Genomic DNA, 21,554 nt, shown 5'->3' on the forward strand with positions numbered 1-21,554 from the left:
CGGCCATGAATAACAGCGTAAGTACAACTTCTATAAAATGATGTCACAATGACCGACATTCCTAAGTGAAAACTAAGAGTAATGGGCAGAATATTTCGTAAAATCATTAGATCCTTTAATTGGAGTGTCTGATAATGGAATATAGTAAATTAAATTAAGTAAGGCTGAGGAAATAATAGACGCTAAAACTTATAAATGAGGTCTGCTATTTGGGCAGCAAAATAAGATGATGACTGAAGTAGAGATGATATAAAATCTAGGCTGGCAATGGCAAGAAAAGCGTTTCTGAAGAAGAGAAATTTGTTAACATCGAACATAGAGCTAGGTGTTAGGAGGTCTTTTCTGAACGTATATGTTCGGAGTGTAACCCTGTATGGAAGTGAAAAATGGACGATAAGCAGTTTAGACAGGAGGAGAATATAAGCTTTCGGAATGTGGTGCTACAGAAGAATGCTGAAGATTATATGGGTAGATTGTGTAACTAATGAGGAAGCATTGAATCGAATAGGGGAGACAAGAAATTCGTTGCACAACCCTATTACAGTAGGAGATTGGCTGTTTGGAACATTCTGAGACATCAGGGGATAACCAATTTAGTATTGGAGGGGATGGCCGAGCGGTTCTAGGCGCTTCAGTCTGGAACCGCGCGACCACTACGATCGCAGGTTCGAATCTTGCCTCGGGCATGGATGTGTGTGATGTCCTTAGGTTTGTTAGGTTTAAGTAGTTCTAAATTCTATGGGACTGATGACCTCAGATGTTAAGTCCCATAGTGCTCAGAGCCATTTGAACCATTGGAGGGGAGGTTGAGGCGTAAGAATCGTAGAGGAAGACCAGAAGATGAATACAGTGAGCAAATTCTAAACGAAGTAGGTTACAGTAATTATTCGGAGATAACGAAGCTTGCTCACGATGGAGAAGCATGGAAACAAGTATTCGAACTGAAGGTCATAACAACAACCACCTTCAGAATTTCGAAGACTGTTGTTGTTGTCTTCAGTCCTGAGACTGATTTGATGCAGCTCTCCACGCTACTCTATCCTGTGCAAGCTTCTTCATCTCCCAGTACGTACTGTAGCCAACATCCCTCTGAATCTGTTTAGTGTATTCATCTCTTTGTCTTCCTCTACGATTTTTACCCTCCACGCTCCCCTCCAATACTAAATTGGTGATCCCTTGATGCCTCAGAACATGTCCTATCAACCAATCCCTTCTTCTCGTCAAGTTGTGCCACAAACTCCTCTTCTACCCAATCCTATTCAGTACCTCCTCATTAGTTATGTGATCTACCCATCTAATCTTCAGCGTTCTTCTGTAGCACCACATTTCGAAAGAAAGACTGTATATCACACAAAATGTCGAAAGCTTTGTACGAATGTATAAATGCCACAAACGAAGGTTTACCTTTCTTAGTACCAGTATTGCCTCGCGTGTTTCTAAACTTCTCCGCAACCCAAAAGTATCGTTCAGATGTCAGCTTCTAGCAATCTTTCAACTCTTTCACAAATAATACGTGTGTGAATTTGGGAATCACGTCTTCTTAAACATATTGTTCGGTAATGTTCACGCCTACCACAGAAAACCTAGATCACGAACGCGGGACAGGAGTATAACTCCGCTGGTCCATTGCTTTAATCATCGTGGTGCGTCCTTTGGTTTGAGTAGAGCAATAAAGAAGCACAAACGGAAAACTACCCGGAATGAGACGCAAAGAGCTGAACTGCTACTCGTGACCACAGGTACTCCGCTTTATCCACACCGCGTCCTTGAGCTATGCCCCGGCTACATGCTAAGTGAAATGACCGTGCGATAACGCTGAAGAGGGAGCATTGATGGCGGGTTCCCGATTGCGGCAGTGCTGGAGGGAGTCGATTGCCGATAACGGGCGTCACCTGATAGCCTCACACCAGCACCGCATCAGACGCTACACAAGAAGGCCTGGGAAGTACGCCCGCTAGCTCCGACCGCCTGCAGACCGAGGTACGTGATTGTCTCTTGAACGGCCAGCCTACAGATCTGCTGTATGTGTTTCCCATCTTCTTCCCATTAACTGATATTTAATTGTCCACCTTCGGATGAGAGTGGCAGAAGTAGCGTGGCAGTTCTTCACCCGTCCAAACTTAAAATTATTCGAAATCATTTTAAAATCATTTGGTGCAGAATCAAATTTACACACACTAGTCATACTGCTTTAGAGAAACAAACTTACCGTCTTTTAGTTCTTTAAATAATAACACTAAATGATTAAATAAGTGGAGCAATCCTCAGACATGGGCAGATGCACATAACTGTAAGTCTACATCGTTGACGTCAAGCTGCTGTAGAATTATGTTTTATGCGCAAAAAGTATGAAATTTGTGGCGAACGAAAATCTCCTCTATAAAAACCAACATCTATTCCGCAAAGAGAAATCTTTTGAAGCACAGCTCGCTCTGTTCCTCCACGACATCCATAACGCTGTATTCTACGGAGTTTAGGTTGATGCCGTGTGCCTTGACTCTAGCAGAGCAGTTGACATCACCCCGTACGGCCGTTTAGTAAAAAGTATACGAGCTAACTGAGTATCAGATCAAATTCGCGACTTGATTGCAAACTTCCTTGTAGGCAGAACTCAAAACGTCGCTCTTAACGAAACAAAATCGACATATATAAATGCAATTTCCGGAGTGCCCCAAAGAAGTGTGACAAGACCGTTGCTGCTTACAATATAGACAAATAATCTAGTAGAAAGCGTTGGATGTTTCAAATGGCTCTGAGCACTGTGGGACTTAACATCTGAGGTCATCAGTCCCTTACAACTTATAACTATGTAAACCTAACCAAACTAAGGACATCACATACATCCATGCCCGAGGCAGGATTCCAACCTGCGACCGTAGCAGTCGCGCGGTTCCGGACTGAAGCGCCTAGAACCGCTCGGTCACCGCGGCCGCAGAAAGTTTTAAGAATATTCGCAGATGATGCGGTTGTGGATAAGAAAGTAACTAATTCAGAAGACAGTGTCGATTTGCAGAATGACCTATAGAAGATTGATGAATGGTGAGGGATCTGATAGTTTACCCTGGACGTAAAAAAAAGTAACATATTTCGCATACACAGGAAAAGAAATCCAGTACTGTACAGCTACACTATTGACGGTAAATTGCTGGAAACAGCGTCTACCGTAATATCTAGGAGTAATTATCCTGAAGTGAAATCACCACATACAACCAATAGTAGGAAAAGCAGATGCCAGACTGAGATTCATAAGATGAACCTTAAGGAAACGTAACTCATCCACAAAGGAAGTGGCTTAAAAGGCGCTTGTTCAAAAGATTCTTGAGTTTTATTCATCAATCTGGGATCCTTGCTACGTAGGACTGATAGAAAAGATAGAGAAGATTCAGTGAAGACTGGTGCGTTTCGTTACAGATTTATTTTGTAGGCACGAGAGTGTTACAAAGATGTTCAACAGACTCCAGTCACAGGTATTAGAAGAGAGGCGTTGCGCATATCGGGGAGGTTTACTGTTGAAACTTCGAGAGAGTACTTTACGGGAAGAGTTAGTCAACATATTACTTCCTCAAACATGCATCTCGTGAAATCCTCATGACGAGACAGTTCGAGAAAATAGAACCAGTACAGAAGCTTACCGACGATCGTTCTTTCCATATTCCATTGGTGAGTGGAAGAGGGAAGGGGGGATCAGTTAATGGTACCAGAAGTACCCTTCGCCACACACCGTTGGATGGCTTGCCGAGTATGATGTAGATGTCAATGTAACTTCAAACATATACAGACCACTGACGGGTGCGTAAAAGATCAGAGGTGCAGTCGTCAGCCTCAGGTAGAACGGCCACCAGAGTGCATATGTGTAGGTCGTGTTTAGTGTTGTTACTAGGCCTGGAATGGCATATAAAGGGACGTGAACAGCATCAGATCACTGTGAATGACACGGAGATGCTGCATATTCAGGTGAGAAAGTGTTACCAGTAGCAGACAGAGTTCGACATGGTAGCCATTGCGGATCTACATTTTGCCGACTACTGGAATCGTGCAGTATCTAGACTTGTGGGACATTCGGATGTCACGATACCCCGTTGCTTGACAGCTTGAGAAATGAGGGCGGACATACTAATCATCGAAGCTCTAGTCGATCACACCAGACCACTCAAAAGGGAGGATCGCCATATTTTGCACCAAACCACGGTAACTCCCTCGGATCTGCGCATTCCATCTAAGATGACGTAGTGGACTCCCTGCCACATTTTGTGTCATCCCGCACTATTGGCTGGAGACTAGCAGCAGCCGACTTGGGGAATTACCATCCAGTTAGTAGGCTGCTGTTAACACCGCTGCACAACGGCTGAGTTTGGGGTTGTGCCTTGACCGCGAAGCACGGACTGCTGTTGAATGGAGTCGCTTTGTGCTCGGCAAATGATCGCGCTTTTGGACCATTACGGATAACAATCGTTGTCAAGTATTTCCCGGCGAAACAGACAGAAGTCCCATTGTTACAATGTTTTAGAGGGAACATCGGCGTTCCTGCTGCCGTCATGGTGTTTGGAACCATCAGCTATGCCTTTGGGTCATAGCTGGTAGTGGCTGAGGGAACTCTGACGACACAACAGTATGACATGAACATCTCGCGTCCTCTTGATTGCTGATTTTTGGTAAATGTAAGACAAAATTGGTATATCTTACTCAAAAAAATTATTTTGCAGCCTTGACAGTGAGTGGGAAAACAATTCTTCATTTTGTTCAAGCATTTTATCAAAACTAGCTTTGTACATACATTATTCTGTTTCTGACATTATTTATTATTCACTAATTTTTATCGCCTTTCGTTACAATTTTATTTCTTTATGACATTCCATAAACTAAAATCGCATACGCTGTAACAATCAACACTGCACTGCTGAAAAGAGTTCATCTGTTCTTTTTTTTTTCCTCGTCCGAACTTGCATAGGCAATGTGAATTTGCACACCGACAAGGATGACCCAACAAGAGCAGTACTTTGGAAATAGGAACTACATACTGGTTTGTTGATGATGGCCATATGAAAGAATTTGATGGACCATCAGGTGTAATAAAGGAGAAGGATACATGTTGCAGTGCATGAGTGACATAAATATTATTTGTCCCACCCACCACTGATTGTCATACACACAAGAAATGAAATTGTAGGCAACAAAATCTTCTAAAGTAGACTGAGGTCTCTGCGTTTCACAAACGTAAAAGGCTCCATTTCGTTCAGAACTGTTCTTGCAATATATGTATATGTATATGTATATGTATATGTCTCTGTGGAGTGCAACCCACCAGTGAGTTGACTGAATTCCTACCACTGGTTTCATAGTTGTACACTCTCGTCTCTTTTTTAAACGGAATTCCTCTTATTTACTTTCATTTAGAAATAAGAGTTTCGTGTTTTGCAGTAATTTTTATATTGTCTGTACAGATCCAATAGCATCTCTTATAGTATCAACAGTTTCCTGCAAGAGATTAAATCTTGTTGCAAGGTGTTTACAGATACCTTCTTCCTCATTACACGCGATCTACCCACGTGATGTTGCTGAAAATATCCAAGTTTTTGTCTTAACTCCAGTACAGTGTTTTCCAAGTTTATAAAGCTGAAAGCAGTTTTTAAAATGAGATGCTGCACCATCAGTCAAATACAGATGTTTAGGAAATGTATGCCATTTAGGTGCTATTTCATCAATTATCATACTGGCAGCATAGCATGCATGTGCACTGTCATGAATGAAATCATCACGGACACTAACAAAACAGAGTGATCTTCCAAGGAAGTGCCCAACACTTGTGAATATTGACACTTGTGATGTGTTTCAGTGGTAACTTTGAACATCGTTTTCCAAAGCAACAGACCGGTTCTCAGCAAAGTGGAAATGAAGAACTTATGTGTCAGTATTCTGGGATGTGGCTGATTTTATTTCTGTTGTGGGCTGTCTCTGAATCCTATGGATATGATGATGAGCTGCTCCTTTCATGACATGCCTTTCCTCTGTAACAAACGTCCCTAGCTCCACTGCCTTCCTTTCCAACTCTGCCCCCTCCCATAACGCATAGGTTACGTCATTGTCAGTATCCTGAAGGTGTAATATCACTTTAGCACCAGGACACACTGCACACTCCTGAAACCAACATTTATCTTGCAGTTCTTGACGTACACACAACAGCATCAGGTCCATCTGTATGCATTTCTAACCTGTGACAATACTAACTGTGATACAAATAAGTTTAAAATTAGTGTAGCGAATACGTGTGCATATTGCCTTCACCGGCAGGCATTTCACTCATTTTGGTCGTAAGGAGTAGAATTTTGTGAGACTATTTTTTAAATTTTGGTTCTCCATTTTCATTAGGAGATATGCCTCTCTTATTGGTATCGTCATATATATTTTTATCTTTCCAACTTTTTGACCATTTTTACTAAGAGAAATAACATCAGCCTAACTAGGACTTCGCCAACTGCAACCTTTGTCATCACTTACGCAGTATTCCAGATGCCATTAAGCATATCATCTTGCAATGAATGTCCACAGTAGGAATCTGGGCATCCCCAAATATCTTTCTCATTCTTTATTTTACGAACTTTTGAAATTAAATGATTTGAGGAAGTGGCTATGTATTTCTGTATGTGCTTCTTGTAGTAGCTATCTGGTATCAGCGTGAGGAATTGTAGCTTCTAAGTACATGTGGGTGCTGAGATAGCAGATACAGTTTGAAACTACACATCACAATGGGTGCACATGTCACTGTCATTAGGTTCTGCGCCAAGTGCATCTACATTATACACTTCACAAAGTTTTGAAGACGTTGCTTGTGTAAAACTTGTTTCAAGTTCTTCCATTTGTATTTGTATATAACGTTTTCTTCTTGTGCTTCTTATCTTTCCTGGGCGTTTAATGGGGTATATTTTAGAGGCTATAACAGAAATGCTAATATTGAACGCATCAACAATTTCACATCCAACAATGTAAACATCTGCACTGTTTTCTTCAGCATCACATTCCAGTGACGGTTATCGTTCAAGTGGGTTATCACTGAATTTCCTTTTGTAGCGAGTATAGCAATTCCTGCACAATTGACGTGAGGGTGACACAGTTATTTGAGGGCCAATATATTTCTGCTGTTCCTCTGACAGATTTCCAATGTTGTGAAGTGTTTTCACTTTTCTTAAAAATCATCTTCTTGTGTCTTTTTTCATACTCCACGCATCACATCCTATCACTATCTATACTTCCTACTGACATTGTATGTAACAAAAAGTTCAAAACAAACACAAAACTCTAATTCAATAATGCGAAATATGCAGAATGTTAAAAATTTCTAATGATTTACACAGAAAAATGAAGCCTAATTTTATTGCAGTTACTACTAACAAATTAACAAAACCATATATTGCGCAGTTTTCGTAAGTTTTGTGACGAAAGTCTTCGACTAAATACTCGTAAAAACGCGATTTTTTAAAATTTTTAGTAATACAGATGGTTGGGGCAAAGAGGATATTGTTCATAATGATATCAGTCGTGCCTGGTAATATAACAAGAAAGTTAGTATTCTGTAACCTTTCAAATAATGAAAAAGAAAATTTTAAACAGAAAAAATTTAAGACTTTTGTATTTTCCTCTTAAATTTGTAAGTTAAAAGAAAGCCCACATATGTGAGTAAGTGAGAACTAAACTGGAACATATAAAGAAGGAGATTTAAAACAGAGGCCGGCCGGGGTGGTCGAGCGGTTCTAGGCGCTACAGTCTGGAACCGCGCGACCGCTACGGTCGCAGGTTCGAATCCTGCCTCGGGCATGGATGTGTGTGATGTCCTTAGGTTAGTTAGGTTTAATTAGTTCTAAGTTCTAGGGGACTGTCAGAAGTTAAGTCTCATATTGCTCAGAGCCATTTGAACCATTTAAAACAGAACGCCTGCCAAGTCTCCAGTACTTTTGATTTATTAGTTTTTTTAGTTCTCTACTCTTTTGAGAGTTATTTGCAAACTATACATTTCTCAAACTACTGTGCCATTTACAAAAACCAAGATAAAATGAAAATATTTTATTTCTTAACACATGTGGTGCAGAGGTGTAACACATATTTCTTCCAGAGAAATTCATGATCATGAATTGATATGTTCCGTATGATTTGAGATGAAATTGCCCAGTTGTGTGTGATCTTGCCTGAGGAGAGTTTTCAATGGCTTTATAACAGCATTCCCAACCGACTTAGTTCGTGCATCCAGGCCAGAGGGCGTGCAAATTCATGATTATAAATGGGCTCTTTTGTAATCACTCAACTAACATAACATACCCTCTCTACCCGTGATGCTTCATTTCTATTCTCGCTCCCCTTCTGGGTGCTTCTCTTCTCTTGTCAGGCAGTGTATTTCATCCACAAGTCACACAAGTGGTATATATTTACTGGTTTCGACTTATTACTAAGTCATAGGGTCACCTGTTCGAAAGAGAGAAAACTGGAAGTAGCGAATTACTGGGGACTTAATTACAGATGAAATTAAGGGTTGCTATGTAACATATTCTAGTACATGTGGTTGTGTTTCAAAGTTTATTTGAGTTAAGATTCCTAATCTTTTACTACCTCAATTTTTCATTGGTTTTAAACGGATCATCTGATGATGACTTGGTAATAAATTGAAACCGCTCAATGGGCCTCTTGTGTGACCTAAAGCTGAAAAATATAATTAAAAGTAGAACAATGTAGAGAAGAATAGTAAAATTAGAGGACGAAATTAAAAACTGATGATCTTTGCTTGATGATTACGATTTCGGTGGTGACTAAAGTTTATTTTTCTTTTTTTTCTACTGACGGATATATTCATGCTGTTGAATTATTTGTTAAAAGCTGGCCTTCGGAGATCCAACAGGCAGGTGTGGGTATTGCAGGAGTAATAAAAGCTTTGTCAAGAGTAACGTGGAACTGAGATGGATAAACTAGCAACATTGGGGCCACCAGCCCTGCTTTTATATCTTATCAGGCGTTCCATATTTTACATTAGTGTCACAATGACGCATGCTTTGTAAGTTACAGATAATATACAGTCGTACATTTATAAATTGATGTAGCATAAACAGTGTAGAAACCGGGCAGTTTGTATTCGTTCATGAGAAATACAACAATAAAGATCAATTACAAGCAGGAAGATTTAAACTATTAGCTCTAACGGAAATGGGCTTGACTGGTTGAGAAATGAAAAGCAAAAGAAGCAAAACAAGGAGGAAATGGAATCATTCGCTTTACCGTTTGACAGAGAGGACAATGGGCCATATACGTTCATTGTTGGGGAAACATGAGGATAACAGAAGGAAGGGCTTCAGCGTGTTCTTAGAAGCAACAGGGCTTTGAACTGTAAACAGAGCACTGAGAAGCTGTTCCAAAGGCGGAATGATGCAGCACAGAAGGAGTTCGGGCATTATTTATTTATGTATTTAGTTTATGGCTAGTACCACATCACACAAGAAAAATTATTTTTCTTTAAGGATAATAAATTTACACGTATTTAACAAATAGAAAAAATTCATAATTGAATAGCCGCCCAGAATAAGGTTGTAAGTGACAAAAGTAATTTTTTTCAGAAAGAAGGAAAACGTTATATTGCATAAACGTTTATACTTAAAAATCCCAAATTACACTGCAACAAGTGTGCTGACTTCATTAGTTGACTAACAAGCACTTGCAGTGATGACATATAAATTAAAAAAGAAATAATGGAAAAAATAATATGTTGACACAGAACAAGGTTGTAACCTTCCACAGAAGTACAAGGTTATAACCAACAACAATACATAAATGATTGTATTTAATCACAGTATTCAACGAAATGTTCAGTATCCTACAAATCACGTCTCCCCCTTGCTTATGCGCAATGTGTCATTTAAAATCACCATAAGCAGTGGCAGTTCGCTACAAATAGAAGACAAATTCACTAAACAGCTAGCCTCGGTCACGTTTAATGCTCGCATTAGCTACGGCATTCACAGCAGAGCGCTCAGAACACAATTTAACGCTTATTGGCTGTCGGAGGGTGCGTGATGTAGGTGCGCAGAACAAGCCTTAACTATACCTCCATCGTTTCTGACTTCGTTCGTGACTCCAACTATAATCTATCATTGTTTCTCAAGGAAGTAAGCTCTCTCACAACACTTGTCGTTCGAAACTGATAGAGCTACTCAAGTTTTCGAAAGTAATCAACATGGCCGTTATCCTTAGGAGATCAATCGCAGTGACAATATCTTATCAACGAATGACACGATAAGAGAATGTCTACTCAAATGTCATTAGAGAGCTGTCTGCCCATTTGAAGTGTCAAATGCGAATATCGTATCGGACTTTGTAAGAATGCTAGGGAACTTCACAAATCAGAATGTAAGAGGGGTGGAACTTAAATAGTGGCAACTATTTATTCACAACCGATACAAAAGTGTTACATGTTTGCACCCGTTACTGTCCTTCAGTGTACTCACCAGCGTCGTATAGAACCCGTTGTCAGCGATGTTAAAGGCATAGTATACCATTAGCAGAGCCTGCTCTGTTGACGGTGCGAATGGAGCGGTCTACTGCCTGTCGAATCTCTGCAACTGTTCGGAAGCGAATGCCTCGAAGTGGTTCCTACATCTTCGGAATCAAATCAAAGTCACAAGGTTCAGATGGTTCAAATGGCTCTGAGCACTATGGGACTTAACATCTGATGTCATCAGTCCCCTAGAACTTCGAACTACTTAAACCTAACTAACCTAAGCCGGCCGAAGTGGCCGTGCGGTTAAAGGCGCTGCAGTCTGGAACCGCAAGACCGCTACGGTCGCAGGTTCGAATCCTGCCTTGGGCATGGATGTTTGTGATGTCCTTAGGTTAGTTAGGTTTAACTAGTTCTAAGTTCTAGGGGACTAATAACCTCAGCAGTTGAGTCCCATAGTGCTCAGAGCCATTTTTGAACTAACCTAAGCACATCACACACATCCATGCCCGAGGCAGGATTCGAACCTGCGACCGCAGCAGTCACGCTGCTCCGGACTGATGCGCCTAGAACCGCACGGCCACCGCGGCCGGCCAAGGTTCAGATGGTTCAAATGGCTCTTAGCACTATGGTACTTAACTTCTGAGGTCATCAGTCCCCTACAACTTAGAACTACTTAAACCTAACTAACCTAAGGACATCACACACATCCATGCCCGAGGCAGGATTCGAACCTGCGACCGTAGCGGTTCGCGGTTCCAGACTGGAGCGCCTAGAACCGCTCGGCCACTCCGGCCGTCAAAGTCTCAAAGTCACCTGCGACCAGCTTTGCGAAAGAAGCGACGACACTTTCTGCGCAACCCACCCATCATTTTGCTCGACAATGCGCGGGTGCATATAGCGCAAGCTGTGGCTGCTCTGTTCGGTCGATGGGACTGGGGAATACTATACCATCCACCATACTCCCCGGACTTAAGTCCTTGTGGCTTTGATTTGATTCCGAAGATGAAGGAATCACTTCGTGGTATTCGCTTCAGAACTGTTGCAGAGATTCGACAGGCAGTAGACCGCTCCATTCGCACCATCAACAGAACAGGCTCTGCTAACTGTATACTACGCCTTCCACATTGCTGTCAACGGGTTCTATACGACGCTGGTGACTAATTTGAAGGACAGTAACAGGTGCAAACATGTAACTCTTTTGTATCGGTTGTGAATAGATAGTTGCCACTATTTAAGTTCCAACACTCGTATTTCCATTTCATAGCAAAGATATAAAATAAAACGAGATAATATATTTCTTTGTGTAAAATTGTTTTTTTTTTTAATTTCTACAAGTTCGTTTTTATATCTCAATGCAGACAAGAAACAGATTTCTCGTACCCTTTAAAAATTGACGTTGTTATGAAATTGATGACTGCAAGTCACTAATACAATAAGGGACTGCAGTACTGTCTCCAAATTCAGCAATCACGATTACTCGTTATTTTTGACCGTTCAGAGTGATTTTCAGATTGCTTCCCACTCAGGGCTGCAAATAAGTAAATGCACTTCAGATAAAAATACTAAACGGCAGAATATTCCTTCCAATAGATCGTGTTCTATCACCGATGATTGAATATAGGACACATCGTTGACTGTCCTTCGACTGTTGCTATTACCTATTACAGACCACATTATCTTCCGTCGATTACTTGAGTACTACCTTCAGTGACAGTCGGACAATGACCTATTCATTTCATTAAATTAGTTACAGAGTGCGATACAACGCATTTCACTTGTTTTAATTCTAATCCTTATAATAATGCACAACGATACTCTTGAAAATGTGGAGTCCATTACCTCGCGGTCACTTGCCGTCTCATAATACATCGAGGCAACTGGCACTGCACTGTTCCGCGTCAATTGAGAATAAGTGTATAAATAAAATTAAATTTTTAATATAAGATGTTTTTATAGAATCATAAATATATATAATTATAAATATATATTTATATACTTATAAATAATTTCCCCTAGTCCAATACAGAGTCCTAACGCCATACAGACAGTTATGAAAAGTTTGTAAATTTTTGATAGGTGTGAAAACACGTGTAAGATATGAACCGAAAAACGTGGAACACATGCAACAGATACCAGGTAGGAGGTTAACGCGTCAACTATGTATTGCAAACGCCCCAAGTATTTTAAGTCTTACAAGTACTTTCATAGCTGTTAAAATTAACATTCACTAATTTTCAGAACTGTCTGTATGGAATTACGAATCTGTGTGGGGCTAGGAGAAATTATTTTGTTCCTTTCAGTCCGATATAAAAATTTCTTACTTTCATAATTTATTTTTCATTTAATAATTGTTTTCTGTCTTTTGGTTTTGTGTTTGAGAAATTTTTCAGTCGATTTCAGACATATTGATAAGATCACATCAGAGGCGTGTGGTATATTTCAGGTTTATATCAGCTTCCCTTCATACGTTTCAACCAATATACTGCTTCCTCTAATACATATCTCGCGAAAAGGCCTTGAAAGTAAAATTTAGAGTGCCTGGAGCTCACGTGGGAACTGGCAGCAACCGTTCTTCCCATGAACGGTATCACCCAGTTCTGAGCTATGTTGAACGTTTCATGTCTTTAGCACAGCGTGAAATCACAGTGCTAAATAAAATACCCTCCGACATACATCGCACAAGATAACAAGTTCATATTGCATTGCCAACCACTACTGAGTTACGCTGCAAGTTTCAAGTCTCTAACTCACCGGAAAGTTAGTTTAAAAACAACTGCAAAATTTGTGCTGAACATACAAACTGACAGACAAGAGATGAGTTAGTAAAAACGAAGTAAAACGAGTTACACATTTATGAAATTTGGTTGAGACTGCAGCAGGCTTCCCTGAGTTATGGTTTTATCTCACACCTTTACACCCCCTTCCTCAGCAGTTGAGATGCTAGGGCGCGGGGGGGGGGGGGGGGGGATCTGACTGACACAGTAATTTTATCCGGTTTACAAGTCATTCGTGTGCCCAGTTTGCTAGAAATTGCTTCAGGCGTTTCAGAGGTGCACCTATAAATCGGATGAGTTGTCGCTGACTTTTTCTGCAGATCATTTTGCCTCATTGCGCCGTAGGGGCTGTGACGCAGTCGGCTAAGCACAGCCATCGCGCAGGAACTCCACCTGGACAGGCGAAGCTGTGCATTCCGCTGTTAGGTCGCCCATGCATCATCCCCACCTACTCCCCCACTGCAGACAGGCGATTCTTACCCCCAATACTAGTGCACTGTCATCCAAGTGTGAGATATGTTTAAAGTACATGTCCGGTAGTTGGTTTAAAATCAACTGCAAAATCTGTATCGAACAGTTGGAGATGAAAGCGACCTCATAAAAATGCGTAAAACCGTAAAGCATTGTAACGATCTCGTAAACACCACATGAAGCAAAAACATTAACAAATTCACATGCATGTAATAAACAAAGTTAGTGTAAATACGTTGCAGTATACAGTTATAAAAATTTCGCTGAATAGCATACTGCCTGAATTTCTCACAAATTTAACAAAAAAGCATAACAATTGTTAAACAAACAAAGCGATTTCCGTAACTACGCCTTTTCGGAAGTATTTTCTATTGGCTTATGATGTCCTTGTTCCTTTTAATTTTTCCTCTCACAGTCCGTTTTAAGCTGTGACTGTTTTTATTCTCGTTTTTGAGATTTTATACCGTCACATAGTTATCCGTAGCCTACAGTTACAACAATCAGAGCTCACATATGATCACATTGTTAGCACCTCCAGAGCCTGTTCACCTGACGAGTTACTGTTTAGTTATTCAAATTCGTGTAGGTGTGTATAGAAGTTAGTTTGTTGTAAAACGTCGGCAGGAGTGGCCGTGCGGTTCTAGGCGCTACAGTCTGGAACCGCGCGACCGCTACGGTCCCAGGTTCGAATCCTGCCTCGGGCATGGATGTGTGTGACGTCCTTAGGTTAGTTAGGTTTAAGTAGTTCTAAGTTCTAGGGGACTGATGACCTCAGATGTTAAGTCCCATAGTGCTCAGAGCCATTTGAACAATTTTTGTTGTTGTAAAATTTAGTCTTATTACATTTTGCTATTCTCCTTTTTTCCATTTTTAAACAGACCTTCTGATGATGACGTAGTAAAAGTCCAACCGAGTAACTATTGCTTTTGTTGAGCTGCAGCTGTAATATTTAACAAAAAAATATAAATAGTTATCTGGAGTCGGTCAGGCAGGAAAGACACCAGTGTTACAGTTACTACACCTTGTTCGTAACTTCTGCTGCTCAGCTCAATGACAAGAAAATTACGCACACTACGGCGATCTCCTGCGACACACTTAATGCACGTAAAACCTCTCTCTGAACTGACGACGGTCGATTTATTACTATGGAAACTTGTCCTTAAAGACTCGATATTTATGTAACTCATAGTTCGTCCGTTAAGTCTTAAGACACCCAGTAATCGTATTCTGAATTTGTACAAGTGTGCATACACGCGAGGTAGCAGTAATGTACAATAAAGGAACGAACGTGTACTGTGTCTACGTTGCTGCCGGTGATACAGGCTTAAGTGTGTTTATCCGGCCCGGCTCGATAAGTTAGCGAGTCAAGTGCCCGGGCGGCTGGACTTTGATGCCGGAGGCTTTGTATCGTGAACTTGGCCAGCACCTCTCCTTGCCTTTCGTGGGAACCAGCACGTGCGGCACACTGCACCTCACAGCGGGGCCACGTGCGCTACAAGTCACGTGACACAGGGCGTCACATGCCAAGCGTCACAATCCTTCCCCAGTGGCGATTTTCTACCAGCCGGAATGGATAACATTTAGGTGAAACATTGCAGCATACTTCACGAGACCCGCCACGTGGGAAGTAGAACGAAACACTTTCTAGCTAAAAAGCCATTAGTGTTGTGGGTAACTAGAAGTTCACATAACAAAACGGTTTCTAATAGACATCCTCGCATTGAAACAAATAAAAGAGAACAAACATTGCAATTTAGTTCGTTGATATATCAATGATCGAAACTGACGATAGTATACAATATTATTGTGAAACTGGATCGTTCCTACGCTCACGGCCGTTACTGAATCGGTTGAGACGTTAGCATTATTGTTAACAAACTGCGATCATAAATTTCCACTCGCGTTCCTCATACGATCCGCAGGACGCCTTATATGGGCTCTCCTAGGGGAAGAGGTCGATAGTCCGTAATAAGACAGAAATGGTCATTGCAAAAAATAGGCTCAATTACACAGGATGAGTAAGGAGGAAAGGTACACGCTTTCAGAGGTGATAGTATTAGTGTTTCAGGTGGACATATATCCTATTCCGAATGGTTTCGGAGATAAACACCCTTAATGTAGACTGTTGTTTATTTTCCGTATAATTTAAACATTGTCTTTGCTTACAACGTACCAAAGTAGTGTAGAGGAAACTGAGACTAACAATTCGATACAGGATAATTGTGGTCCATCAAATCTGGAAACTACCCCAAATAGGCGTACAAAAACTACCTAAGCTACGTCACATGCGCATCGAGCGAGACTATAAATATTCTCGCGTTCTCTTCGCGCAAGCCATTAGTTCTAGAGAAAAAAACTCAATAGGAAATTTAGTTTAGTTTAATTTTGTGCTGTGACACGTTATCGCTGGAGCGTGTTGTTTTAGAGTTATTCAAGCCAAACGTACCAAAGTGATATTAAATTTGTTACGTCCAGAAAACCATTCGACATACTGCATATTTTCTTATGGATTTTTGTTTAGAATCACTAGTACTGTCATCTCTCAAATCACGTACCTTTCCTCCTGACTCTCCTTGCATATAACGTAATTATAAGATGGCTATATTTTATTTATTTGCACACATCAGCTATTCTTATCTGTTATTCATATAGTCCATGTATCCACTGACGTTAACATTTAGTTAACAAATTACCTTATAGTTTGCTAATGTTTATTCTCTCTGCACATAGCCAGTCATATTTTGTATCTTTGACACGTACTCATAAATTGTAAAACATCGTATGGTATGTCAGAGCAGACGTTTCTTATTTCGACTGTGATATGTCACTTTGCACGATAAACAGTGTAGACAAGACGACAATAGAAGCTTTCGAAAAATGGTGCTACGGAAGAATGCTGAAGATTAGATGGATAGATCGCGTAATTAATGAGAGAAGGTACTGAATAGAATTGGGGATAAGTGGTATTTGTGGCACAGCTTGGCTAGAGGAAGAGATCGGTTGATAGGACAAGTTCTGAGGCATCACGGGATCACCAATTTAGCATTGGAGGGAAGCGTGGAAGGTAAAAATTGTAGACAGAAACCAAGAGATGCATACACTAAGCAGATTCAGAAGGATGTAAGCTGCAGTAGTTATTCGGAGATGAAGGGGCTTGCACAGGATAGAGTAGCATAAAGAGCTGTATCAAACTAGTCTCTGGACTGAAGACCATAACAACAACAATATGTAACTTAACCAGGCTGTACATTTTGTGACATTTCAACTTGCTTTTGAGAATGGCTATAAACCCGAAATCATTATTCTCTAAAATAAAAGAATGGTAATAGGCCTAATTTATATCAAAACTCTATTATGTGAGGTATTGGGCTGTTCGTATCCAGATAGTAGAACCATCAGTTACGTAATTTGAATTTTTCCACAATGAAAGGAGTATATTATCCGAGAAGTAAGTTGGATTTAACGGGAAGTTTAACTAAATGTAAGATAACTCATACTGCGTAAAAACGTTTGATTCAAGGCACACAGGATGGCCCCTCGTTACTACAAAATACAACAGATCCATTTTTTAGATTCAGCTTTACTTTAATGGTGACACAAATAGCGAATCAGAATACGACAGAGCAGGACCTTTCGCCGACGGTATATATTCACGACTTCCTGCACAATCAGAATGCAGCTCTCCTTAGAATTATAATGTCATGTGCTGTTAACACTAAAGACACACTCAAATACATCCGCTTTCCATTCCTTAGTTTCTTATGCCATGTGGTATAATATTTAGGGACAACTCAAATGAGACTCAGATTATTATTTTAGGACTGTAATAAAACATTTGGCCCACACAAGGAGCTACTTCATAAAATCTTTTAGTGGAACTGTATTTTACACGTCGGATATTCTTACAACGAAGTCACTGTACATATTCTCGCTTAAGAGGTTTGTGACTGACAATATAAGTACGTGTAGAAGCAACAGCAATATCCGTAAGGTGACTGCTATTCGTATCAGATTTCGTTATAGTGTAAGCCTATACAGCAGTACAGCTGACAAAAATTTTCAGCACATTCCAAGAGGGTTTCAGAAGGGTTCGTGAATTAACAGACAAAATGCAGCTTATCAGACTCATGTTTCAGGTTTTCCTCTGACAAATATCTTCTATTGTGGTTATGTAAACAGATTGGCCAGTCGCAAGTAGGACTCGCTCACAGAGATTTCCGTGCAAATTTAATTTTGTATGTAGACGGGTCATCCATGCCGGGAATCGAAGAATGTTTTTATTTCAAGTTTGAAGTCGGAAAACAAATATGAAAAGAAATATTCTTTTCGTGGGATATAATTACAAATTCACAATTTTTCTGATTCTTTCCCTTTATTTGTACTGTGAAACCTTTATTCTTGGCAAATTTCGTGAAGTACCATATGGGTTTTGATTATAGTTTACGAGCATCAAAATATGTAACATGAATGCCGTATCTTTTGACTGCATTGACGTACAAACATCAAGTTTTTATATCGCCAAGGGACTGTAGACCTAATAGAACAATACTGTTCAGGTTTTAGTCATCTGAGTGCACGTGATTATGTTGTCGTTATTGTAATCCGAAACAAATAACTGACGCGTGAGGAAAGCTTTTAGTGTGAAGAGGGCAAAGACTTGCACGTGAGATCCAGTCATTACGAGATATTTGTACGAGAAAAAAAGTTCTACCACGTACTTCAAAAGATTTATTTTGTAGACTGGTTTCAGAACGTTAAAGCTTCATCTTCAATGCACAAAAGTCGATTGTGGTTGTACAAATAGAATACATATGCCACGGTAGCGTAATACTGCATCAACGATCACGAAAATAGTACAAGCGTCCTTGAAATATCGTAAAGTATTGTTCTACGAACATCAATGAGAAAAAGCAACGCTGTTGGCCATTCCAGCATTCTGAAGTGAGAAATATATTACAAAAAGCATCTTTCGGTAGTAAATGACATTCAAGTAGATTGTAGACCATCTCAAAGGCAAGCTGTCACGTGTAGATTAATTGATGTGGATGAACTACGAGCCTATCTTTGACTCATAATTTATGAACATCGTATAGAATATACCGGACTGGTTGGCTTTGTGATTGTCACGTGTTCGTGTTACGAAGTGCAATTAACGTATGGACGAGCACGCTTATGGACGCTTCATTGGACAATTCTTGAACACTGTTCATTCTTCTGAGGTTTTACGGTATTGCACTAGAGGAAGGAATAGAGCAGATGCGAAAGAGAGCTCCGAAGTTGATCATGTGTTTCTTTAGTCAGCTAGAAGTGTTAAAAGAGATTTATTTTTCGGGTACAGAAACGCACAGAAAATTTCGAGAGCCAACGCTCCAAAATAAGTTACGAAACGTGTTACTTCTTCTGAAATACATGGCGCGTTAGGGTGACGACGGAAAAACTAGGGAAATTCCGGTTTACGCAGAAAAGTGTCGGCTGCCTTTCTTCCCGCCTGTCACGCCTTACGCATATAGAATTCTGATATGAAGGAGGGAAATTGGTTCCTATGCACTTTCTACCCTCCGCCAATCACCTTACGGTGGTTTGTGGAATGCATTTGAAGAATAGAAATGGTAGACGTTCTAAGTGCCATTTTTTTTCCAAACACGCGTTTTCAGTAGTAATATGCTCTGGGTACTCTGTAGCGTGTCCCTAGATTCATTCCCAGTGTCAATACAAGGAGAAAATATTTCACACATTTATTACTAGAACGAGCATGGTCTTTGTGGGAAGCACTGCTTCTTTATCAGTTACGACCAAAGACCTGTTCACGACGTTGCCATTTTTACCTCAACAGGACAGAGAGTTTTACAACGAAGGTTGCAACATCTCATTCCCAATAATTAGTTGTGCACAAAACGCAAGTTACTACTGAGAGATTTTTCATGAATTTAATTTTGTTATTCTCTTCTAAGAAATTTAAATAAATGAGACATAGCTTTTTATGAATACAGTTCTACTAGTTAAAATATTACTCCTGTATTTCTGTACCTCAGCTGTCACAAATGAAACATAATGCATCTCCATTAATGACAGCTGGAAAAAGAAACTTTGTTATTGGTACACATAACCAGTCAGTGACCTGACACGGAACTTAGAAAGTTCCTTAATAAATTATTTATTTTCTAATTTGTCTCATCATGTTCTTCAGTGATGAGGTGGGAAGTTTGCTTTTGTATTATCAGAATACGTTCGTTTTTTTTTTTTTTTTTGGATGCAAATAAGTTACGTACAAAGAAAGATACATTTTTTATTTTCTTGACTAATATAAGATTTAGAATATAATACACTTCCACACTTCATTTATAGATGATTTATTTGTAAATTCAACCTAATGAAAGAAGCAATAAATTTCGTTTTTAATATTTATGGAATATTCCATCGGTTCTTGGAGGGATATGGACATGTTAAATACCTTAAATACAGAGTATTAATATTCCACAATAATATTTATTTAATAGTCCGTTATGAACCAACTTTCGCATTCTCAGGCCTTTGTCAGGCCTAAGGCCTAAACAGATACTTCCCACAACTTCAGCGACAGTTCATAGTTGTACAAAGATTGTTGTACAAAGATACGTGACATTTCGTGACTGTGTCGATACATAACACAAGCACAATGCAATTCCCTAAACAGATAATGAAAAAATGAATCTTAGATTACAGTATTGCAGTATGAAAATCCTATAAATTAATTTAGTTTCAATATTTGAATTTAATGTATCTACGATTTATTTGTTCATTGTCTCTTTGGGGAATCACATTATGCTTATGTTTTCTATCGACGTATTCGCAAAATGTCACATATCTTTGCACAACAATATTTGTACAGCTATGAACTGTCGCTCAAGTTGTGTGGACTGTCTGTTTAGTATTAAGTTGTCTTACGATGGACTAAGAATCCGCTTCATAACGGACTATTAAATAAATATTGTGGAACATTAATACTGTGTATTTAAGGTTTTTAAATTTCGTTCTTCCTTCACTCACAAATCTTTTCGTACACCGTGTGGTATTTTGAACTACTCTTGCTTTACAGACAAGGAGCTGCTGTCTTCTATACAGTGAAATATGGAACACTCTTTTAAGGTTGTCTTGGATTTTGATTCCTTCTGGTTGATTACAGTTGTTACTGATGTACCAGTTTTGGTATTAAGTACACTTTAGTGTTGTTTATCCACTACATACTTATGATAATCTTTTAACTGAACATAAAGTTGACGTTCCAAATGCAACAAGGCGGAATAGTTGCAAAACTGGTAAGTCTGTTCCGCAAATATGTTTTACATGCAATATATTTCCGTCGAAGAACATAATACTGTTTCCAGCATTATTTGTGAAGAAATGAAGCTCACACTCGGCAAACTGGAGAGTTGCTTTGTCCAGGGGGCGAATAAGCCGTAAATACAGTAAGACAGATCATGTGGTAGTTCAGGTTCGTAATTCGCCTTATAATAATGATGAGTTGTCTGTCTAGAGTCAAGGTTTCTATTCAGAGGCGCAGTAATGCTCTGATTTGTGCCTCTTTTGCTCGTTAATGGTGCCAGGGACGTACGGGTCACAGGAAAGGGGGATTTGTGTCACAACGAGGCAACGTTTCAAGGAATTGATCGATCGCGTTTCGGTTAAGTAACAAGTTAACACGTCTCCCAAAGGCTTCACGCCACTCATCTAAACCAGAACTCTGAAAATAATCAAGGCGCAATCACGCAGCCTGCTTACTCATAAGGTTTCACTCCGTGGCGGCGTACTGTTGTTCAGTTATAGTAATGTTTTACGAAGTACCAGAAGTTAGTTACGCC

The 21,554-nt window shown here is 39.9% G+C and overlaps 1 protein-coding gene across 1 annotated transcript in view; it reads left to right on the plus strand.

Moving 5' to 3' along the window:
* Positions 1-1,844: 1,844 nt before the first annotated feature.
* The window catches only part of LOC126203353 (alpha-tocopherol transfer protein-like), an 89,386-nt gene continuing 69,676 nt past the window's right edge, over positions 1,845-21,554 (plus strand). Inside the window, exon 1 of the mRNA XM_049937644.1 lies at positions 1,845-1,980. The gene's annotated coding sequence lies outside the window, so the exon portion shown is untranslated. The remainder of the gene's footprint in view (positions 1,981-21,554) is intronic.

The sequence above is a fragment of the Schistocerca nitens genome, chromosome 9 (assembly GCF_023898315.1).
Source record: "Schistocerca nitens isolate TAMUIC-IGC-003100 chromosome 9, iqSchNite1.1, whole genome shotgun sequence".
Lineage (NCBI taxonomy): Eukaryota > Metazoa > Arthropoda > Insecta > Orthoptera > Acrididae > Schistocerca > Schistocerca nitens.